We start from the raw sequence: 8,686 nt of genomic DNA, 5'->3' as shown, positions 1-8,686 counted from the left end.
TCAAGCTCAGCTGATAATGACTAAAAAAAGGTCAGACCTTTGCCGTATTTGTAGAAGCATCAAACGGACTGTTTAAGAAAACCCGCCAGACATTGTGGCAGAGCTTTCAAAAAAACATCAAGCACCAATCAAGCCCCTTCAAGACCAAGCTTCCAAATTCAAAAAAGATGGCTACAGGAACTTGACGCTGTCCGTCCTCGTCGATGGCAGTTGGTCGGTATTAATGTTTACCCTGAAGTTGTTCATCCAGCTTTATCTAAATAGAAAGTATTGGGAAAGCTTGTCAGGTCAGTTTTTTTTTTTTTCTTATGTATTCTTCAATGAAGAAAGCTCTCGCTATCCAGGTGGCGTGTTTGGGAGGGTTTTTTTTTTTTTTGGGGGGGGGAAGTGAGGAGCCAGGATCTATGGCTGGTAGGTTCTGGGCTGGTGGAGGTCTTGTGGGATGGTGTTGGGGGTATGGTGGAGAGGGATGGGGGTGGGGGGGGGGGGGGTGAGGTAGCGTTTCACCATAGCGTGAGACAAGCAAGCTTAACCGTCATTCACCGTCGCACGGCCAAATGTAATCACATGATTAATATCAAATCATCCGATGGGGGTCGGAATCGTTTCGTGGTTTTAATCCCCCCGAAATTTACCGTGATTTTTTGTTATCTTACATTAAGCTCCCCTAAAATTTGCCGTAATTTTAAAAGCGGGAATATCAAGGAAGTTATTCAACCTCCTTGGGGAGTATTAGGCTTAGCGATGGAAAATGCAGCGTTAGACTCACAGTCTGGAAAAGACTGGGCCAAGATTCTTATGAATTCAGGAGGCACGAACTTTATGCTTGGCTAAAGATTGTATCTTCGTGTTATGCTCCTGTATGAAAGAACTTGAGGCTTTCTTTTTCCTTACCGGGAAATGTTTAAGAGTTAACTAGGTTAGTTTTTTAGTATTGAAAACTATTCAGGTTTGTTTTCCTTGAATAATATGCGCAGTAAATGTCAGGGAGGTTTAAATTCTGCTTTGAAGCATCGCAATTCTTTTGTTTTGATTTTCCAGATGAACAGATTTTCTCAACTTTACTGAATTTGTTGATAAGTATATGAAACTGCAGTCGTTTTGGCTAAAAACATTACGCTCAGAGGAAAACAAATATTTGACCTAAACAGTATCATAAAGTAAAATTACTCTGAAAAATATATTGTAAGTAATTTGCTGAAATATAAAAAACGTATTTAAAGCACTTTGATTAAAAAAACTAACATAACGCTTAAAATGTGAAACTAATATCCTTATTCAAAGCAATTCTCTTAAAGAGTAACATATATGGCACATTTTCTCTTTCAAAAATATATTACCCAAAGCATTTTGCTTAAGATGAATTCAAGGCATTTTGCCTTCAACGATACTCGAACATTCTGTTTCCCAGGGACATTTCACGGTCTTCCAGCTTCCAGCTATTCCACGCGATTGCCGAACCTGCCGTCAGTGGACCTCATGCGGTGCACTGTAGGCATTACTTAAGGTTCCTTGCAGCGTTCGTTCGGCTCCTAGCTGCAACCTTTTTTGTTCTTTCTACTGTACCTCCTTTCATATTCTCTTTCTTCCATCGTAGTTCCCACCCTCTCCTGACATTTGATTCATAGTGCAACTGGTTTGAGGTTTTCCTCCTGTTGCGTCTTTCAAACATTCAACTGTCAATTTCCGTGTCAGCGCTGATTGATCTCATAGGTCCCAGTGCTTGGCCTTTGTCCTATGTTCTATATTCAACTCAATTCTGTAGTGATTATATTTAAGAGGTATAGTGATTATAGTTAGGAACTAGGTTGATTATTTGTACAAGCTATATATTGATTACATTTTGGAACTATAGTGATTACATTGAAGAACGGTGTTGATTATATTTATAAACCGTAGTGATTATAGATATGAACTATAGTGATTATATCTATAAACTATTGAGATTTTATTTTGGAACCATAGTGATTATAGTTAGGAACCATAATGATTTTATTTAGGAATTATAGTGATTATATTTAGGACTTATAGTGATTATATTTCAAAACTAGCAAGCTGGAAGCACGGCCATCATACTCTGGTTCCCATATATAGTATTAACTAGAGTTCCTAAGTACAGTCACTACATCTCAATATAATCACTCTGGTACCTAAATATAATCACTGTAGTTCTTGAATATAATTTCTTTAATTAATATAATTCTCACATTTAACGACTATAGTTCATAAATGCAATCGCTATATTAATCTCGGTTTTAAGTCTTTCACTTATTAACAGTCATTAACAACACCGCATTGTCTGAAGAATTAGTCACCTGGAAAAACGTGATTTTCGGTATTTTGATTAAAAATAGTCTCTCTTTTTCATTCGTTTCAATACCGAGTTTCATTTCGGTGGGAAAAATGATTGCTTATTACTTTGGTTAAATTATCTATTTACTATAGTCTCTGTTCATTTTTTTTATATAATAATTATACTGCATTTCGATCATCGCAAATATTATTTTAATAATATTCTGTTTTCATTCTTTTATAATAATAATTAGCCTATATTTTGGTCGCAAATATTACTTTTACAATAATCCGTGTTCATTCTTTTATAATAATTAGCCTGCATTTCGATCATCTCAAATATTATTTTTGCAATAGTCCGTTTTCATTCTTTTATAATAATTAGCTTTCATTTCGGTCGCATATATTACTTTTACTATAGTCCGTTTTCATTCCTTTATAATAATTAGCTTTCATTTCGGTCGCAAATTTACTTTTACAATATTCCGTGTTCATTCTTTTATAATAATTAGCCTTTTCGCGAATATTATTTTTACAATAGTCCGTTTTCATTCCTTTATAATAATTAGCCTTCAGTACGATTGCGAATATTATTTTTACAATAGTCCGTTTTCATTCTTTTATAATAATTTACCTTCATTTCAGTTGCAAATATTATTTTTACAGTAGTCCGTTTTCATTCTTTTATAATAATTAGCCTTTATTTCGGTCGCGAATATTATTTTTACAATAGTCCGTTTTCATTCTTTTATGATAATTAGCTTTCATTTCGGTCGCTTATATTACTTTTACAATAGTCCGTGTTCATTCTTTTATAATAATTAGCTTTCATTTCGGTCGCAAATATTACTTTTACAGTAGTCCGTTTTCATTCTTTTATAATAATTAGCTTTCATTTCGTCGCAATTATTACTTTTACTATAGTCCATTTTCATTACTTTATAATAATTAACTTTCATTTCAGTCGCATATATTGCTTTTAATAGTCCGTTTTCATTCTTTTATAATAATTAGCCTTTATTTCGGTCGCGAATATTATTTTTACAATGGTCCGTTTTCATTCTTTTATAATAATTTGCCTTCATTTCAGTTGCAAATATTATTTTTACAGTAGTCCGTTTTCATTCTTTTATAATAATTAGCCTTTACTTTGGTCGAGAATATTACTTTTACACTAATCCGTGTTCATTCTTTTATAATTATTAGCCTTTATTTTGGTCGCGAATATTACTTTTACAGTAATCCGTGTTCATTCTTTTATAATGATTAGCCTTCACTTCAGTCGCAAATATTACTTTTACAATAGTCCGTTTTCATTCTTTTATAATAATTAGCCTTCATTTCGTTACCAAGTTGCAAATATTATTTGTTATTATTACCTCACTTGAAAGCTCATTTTGGATGCCCAGATTCATCGTCTTTCAGCGCCCATAGCAACCCGGCCAACGCGCGCACGATCTCACACAGCAACAGCGATATTGCAATCTCATAGTAGCGTTCCAGAAAGTGCTACCGTGATGCTCCTTTTGCACAGTGGCAAGGGTTTGTGGTCATCTCCCCTGCCTCCTTAAATAACCCCCCCACCCTCTCACCCCTTCGCTATATACCCCTTCCATTCTTTTTTCTCGCTCCCCTCGCCCTTTTCCTAGTAGTTTTTTATTTTGATTTTTTTATTCTTATTTTTTTGTGCTTGGGACCCTTTCGGCAGTAGAAGTATTAATACTCAGTATTCTTTTCCTGTCCGGGACATATTCCTCTCTCTCTCTCTCTCTCTCTCTCTCTCTCTCTCTCTCTCTCTCTCTCTCATTATCTACACGTAGCGGTCCTCTCTACCTGTTTAGATTTAGAATTATGAGGAAAATAGTTTTTATTCGGAAAACTGTCAACCTCATTATTTTTTAACTCTGAGAAATAGCCTCTCTCTCTCTCTCTCTCTCTCTCTCTCTCTCTCTCTCTCTCTCTCTCTCTCTCTTGAAAATTATTATTTTCATTATTTTCATTTTGGGATCCTCTCTTTTTGTTTTGTATTTATATTTGATAAAAAAAATTCAATCGTTTTATTCCAAACATCTGTCAACCCCTCACTTATTCCCATACCTTTCTGACACCTTTAAAACCCTGTGAAAGTCTCTCTCTCTCTCTCTCTCTCTCTCTCTCTCTCTCTCTCTCTCTCTCACACACAAATTTCCATCCCCCATAAAATTGTCCACCTCACATATTCCCATATATTTTTGTCATTTTTTTTAAACTCTAAGAAACTCTCTCTCTCTCTCTCTCTCTCTCTCTCTCTCTCTCTCTCTCTCTCTCGACTTGCGGTTGAACGCTGAAAAAATGATGAAGGGAAAAAAAGGAAGGGTTTATATAAGTGCAGATCAACAGGCAAACATGAATAAGGAAAAAGGGAAACGGCAAATGTCAAGGTAAAGCAGACATTTCAAGGATAAAATAATTACGAATAATTGTTGCTGCTGGAAGCAGGCACAGAGAGGAGAGAGAGAGAGAGAGAGAGAGAGAGAGAGAGAGAGAGAGAGAGAAACCGATTGGAAGCCAATCAAGCTTATTTCCTGTTCATTGTTGATATTTTATTTTTTTTTATTTTTGAAAGGAAAAAGAGGAAGTATATGCAATGCAATAAGTCGTATTTCCTCTTATCACTGATGTTTTCATTTCTATTTTCGTAATTTTTTAACGATTATCTGAAGTTTCGTTGAAGTCAATTTAGCTTTCAATATATATTTATTTATTTTTTCCTAAAACTTATAAAATTGACGTATGCGGAGCTGTTTAATTGATTTTTTTTGTCAGTATAAAAATAAATCTTAGAAATAAGATTTATTACTGTTCAGCATAAATTTCTGTTTTTTCTTTGTCAAAAATTAACAAAATGTAAAAACACCCCACTTCAGGTTATGTCGTTGGTGATTTGTAGTAGTTTAATGATAATATATATATATATATATATATATATATATATATATATATATATATATATATATATATATATATATATATAATATATATATATATATTTCCGCTAAGTATGTCTTTTGTTTTGCATACTTCAGTAGGTTGTTGACTTGTTTTATTATTTGTGACCTCATGTTGCTCTCTTGTATAAGTTGTTCTCTTAAAATTGTTCAGTACCCTGAAGATGACTTTGGAAATAAGTTGAAAGTCTTGGTACCTCCTTCTTTCATTTTCACGTGAGGACTTTTACTATATATATATATATATATATATATATATATATATATATATATATATATATATAATGCACACCACACACACACACACACACACATATATATATATATATATATAATATTATATATATATATATATATATATATATATATATATATATATATATATATATATATACAGAGAGAGAGAGAGAGAGAGAGAGAGAGAGAGAGAGAGAGAGAGAGAGAGAGAGAGTTTCGTGAATATTCCAAATGATTCCTACACTTATCGTATTCCGATCTGGAAACACACCTGTGCAAAGTAACGTGCGTCAGCATATGTTATTTTTGATGATTTTCAATTTTGATGAAGGACTGAAACATTGGATACACGTGTTCAGATTTTGATCACTTAACAAAACACTACGATTTATGACTGGCGAATTTTTTGTGTTGCTTATTTTGTTTACAGAAAATCAAATTGAAAGAAGGTTTAATATACCATTAATATTTTTTTTTCTGTGCATTAGCATTCATTTTTCATGCTGTTATATACAGTTTCTTAGTTTACGCTTCTTTTATTATTCACTATTCTTAATATACTAGAGTAGTAAACAAATTTTATTTAAAGAAATTTTTTTTTCATTTCATTTGATAGTGTCAATATCTAATCATTTATATCTACTGCAAACAGTACACGCTCATATTAGGTCAAAGTCATGCAAAAACAATGAAGTGGATAATAATTTCATGTTGCCATTATAACAGCAGGTAGACGGGGACTTTGGACTGAATTATTATTTTTGACCTAACTAATATAGTCATCATTTGTTATTTGCTTCTGTTTTATATATAAAGTAATTTTAGGCTTTTTCCATACTTATTTAGATATTTACTAATTTTTGTTATTATTATTATTATTATTATTATTATTATTATTATTATTATCATTTTTATTATTATATATATATATATATATATATATATATATATATATATATATATATATATATATATATATTTTGGTCTATCACAGTCCTCCAATTCGACTGGGTGGTATTTATAGTGTGGGGTTCCGGGTTGCATCCTGCCTCCTTAGGAGTCCATCACTTTTCTTACTATGTGCGCCGTTTCTAGGATCACACTCTTCTGCATGAGTCCTGGAGCTACTTCAGCCTCTAGTTTTTCCAGATTCGTTTTCAGGGATCTTGGGATCGTGCCTAGTGTTCCTATGATTATGGGTACAATTTCCACTGGCATATCCCATATTCTTCTTATTTCTATTTTCAGGTCTTGATACTTATCCAGTTTTTTCCCTTTCTTTCTCCTACTCTGGTCTATTTGCACGTATCACCCAATCTGTTCTGATACCATAGTCCCAGAGAATCTTTGCCTCATCGTTTTCTATCACTCCTTCAGGTTGGTGCTCGTACCACCTTATTTATTATTATTATTATATTATTATTATTATTATTATTATTATTATTATATTTGCTGGAGTAAGACCTTCATTAATATAGGTTTTATTGAAAATAATGGCTATTACAGACGCTCATCTTGTCCAATCTGTGCATGGAGTTCGTGGAGAAGAGTATTTTAGAACATTGTGATCCACACATTAAGCTACTGGTCTGGGTCAGATTTGTTGATGATATTTTTATTCTTTTCAAAGGAGACGACACACGGCTACAACAGCTAGTTGACCGTGCCAATAGCATTGTACCCTCTATGAAATTTACTGTTGAACTGGAGGAAGATGATAAGCTTGCATTTTTGGGTGTTTTGGTTTTAGAGATGACGTAAGTAACAGGTTTAAATTTTCCGTGTTTCGTAAAAGTACTAATGCTGAGGGGTACAGTCATTTCTATTCCTTTCATTCGTTGGGGGTAAAAGCGAATATGATTGTCAACTTTTGTCTTAGAGCCCTTCGCATTTGGGATATCGAACTTCTAGAACTTGAGCTTCAGCATATCTTCAATGCTTTTAAGGGTCTGAAATATCCCACTCACATTATAGAAAGAGCTATCTCTAAAGCAAAACGAATATGTTACGGTATGAGTGCAGCAGGTAATCCTAATGTGGTAAAAAATAATCCGAATCTGGAAAATACCTGCTATCTTGCAAATAGAAAGCAAAAAGAAATTCAAATTGCTTTCAATTTTAAAAATACTATCAGAAATCGGTTAGTGTGCAATAATAACAACAATGGTATTAGGAAAACACCCGGTGTTTATCAAATTCCCTGTGCCAATTGCCCTCAGAAATACTTTGGAGAAAGTGGGCGGAGTTTGGATGTAAGAATTTCTGAACATCGTAGGGCCTATGAACTCCATGCAATGAATAATGCTATTGTTTCACATTCATTCGTTCCAGGACACAACATCAATTGGAATGGTGCCTCTGTCATTTTTAAGAGTGGGGATGTTGGTGTTCGTCGCTTAGTGGAAGGAGCTGCTATTAGAAAGGGGTGTGCTTTTGAAGGGAACAAAACCTTCACTGATCAAGATAGTTTTACCAATTCTTTAATAATTGGCCACTTTGTCAACGATTTTAGGACTCATATGTCTGGTGATTGTGAGACCCCTGATGTTGCTCCCACCTCTCTTTTATCCCAGATGACTGAGGTTACTACAGCTTCAAGTCATGGCACCGATGGAGTGTCTGCTGAACTGGAATCACCTGAACGACCACTTCGCCGTTCCAGCCGTCTCGCCAACAGAAACAACCGAACGGGGATTACCTGACCAACACTTAAATCCACCCGGCTTGAACTAGTTTTTTTTTTCTTTCTTTCTTTCCCATGTTGTAACCAATGTAACGCTCCCTCCATTGTTTGACCGTCAGTAGGACAGAAGAGGGATACGGAGCAGTATCCGAAAGTGTCTCCTTGTATTTTTACCATTGTACAATAATATATTTTAACACTACTGTGGCTTTTGATTGTCAATATTATAGCCTCGTTACGGAGGTTCCTTAGTTCATTATTATTATTATTATTATTATTATTATTATTATTATTATTATAATTCAGTAGATGAAACCTATTCATATGGAACAATCCCACCAAAGGGGCCATTGACTCGAAATTCAAACTTCCAAAGAATATGGCGTTAATTAGGAAGGACCAGGAGGAGGCGAAGGGAAAGACATAAAGAAAAGATCCCACTTTTTGAAAAAGAAAAAATAAATTAACAAATTAAGAAATCGATAGA

General features: G+C 33.9%; 1 long non-coding RNA gene across 1 annotated transcript in view; it reads left to right on the top strand.

The window, feature by feature from the left end:
• Positions 1-8,390, top strand: part of LOC135213823 (uncharacterized) — a 23,314-nt gene extending 14,924 nt beyond the window's left edge. Inside the window, exon 3 of the long non-coding RNA XR_010314219.1 lies at positions 8,090-8,390. This is a non-coding gene — a long non-coding RNA (uncharacterized LOC135213823). The remainder of the gene's footprint in view (positions 1-8,089) is intronic.
• Positions 8,391-8,686: the final 296 nt, after the last annotated feature.

The sequence above is a fragment of the Macrobrachium nipponense genome, chromosome 43 (assembly GCF_015104395.2).
Source record: "Macrobrachium nipponense isolate FS-2020 chromosome 43, ASM1510439v2, whole genome shotgun sequence".
In the NCBI taxonomy this organism is placed as follows: Eukaryota; Metazoa; Arthropoda; class Malacostraca; order Decapoda; family Palaemonidae; genus Macrobrachium; species Macrobrachium nipponense.
This window is presented reverse-complemented; position numbering and strand designations above follow the sequence as displayed.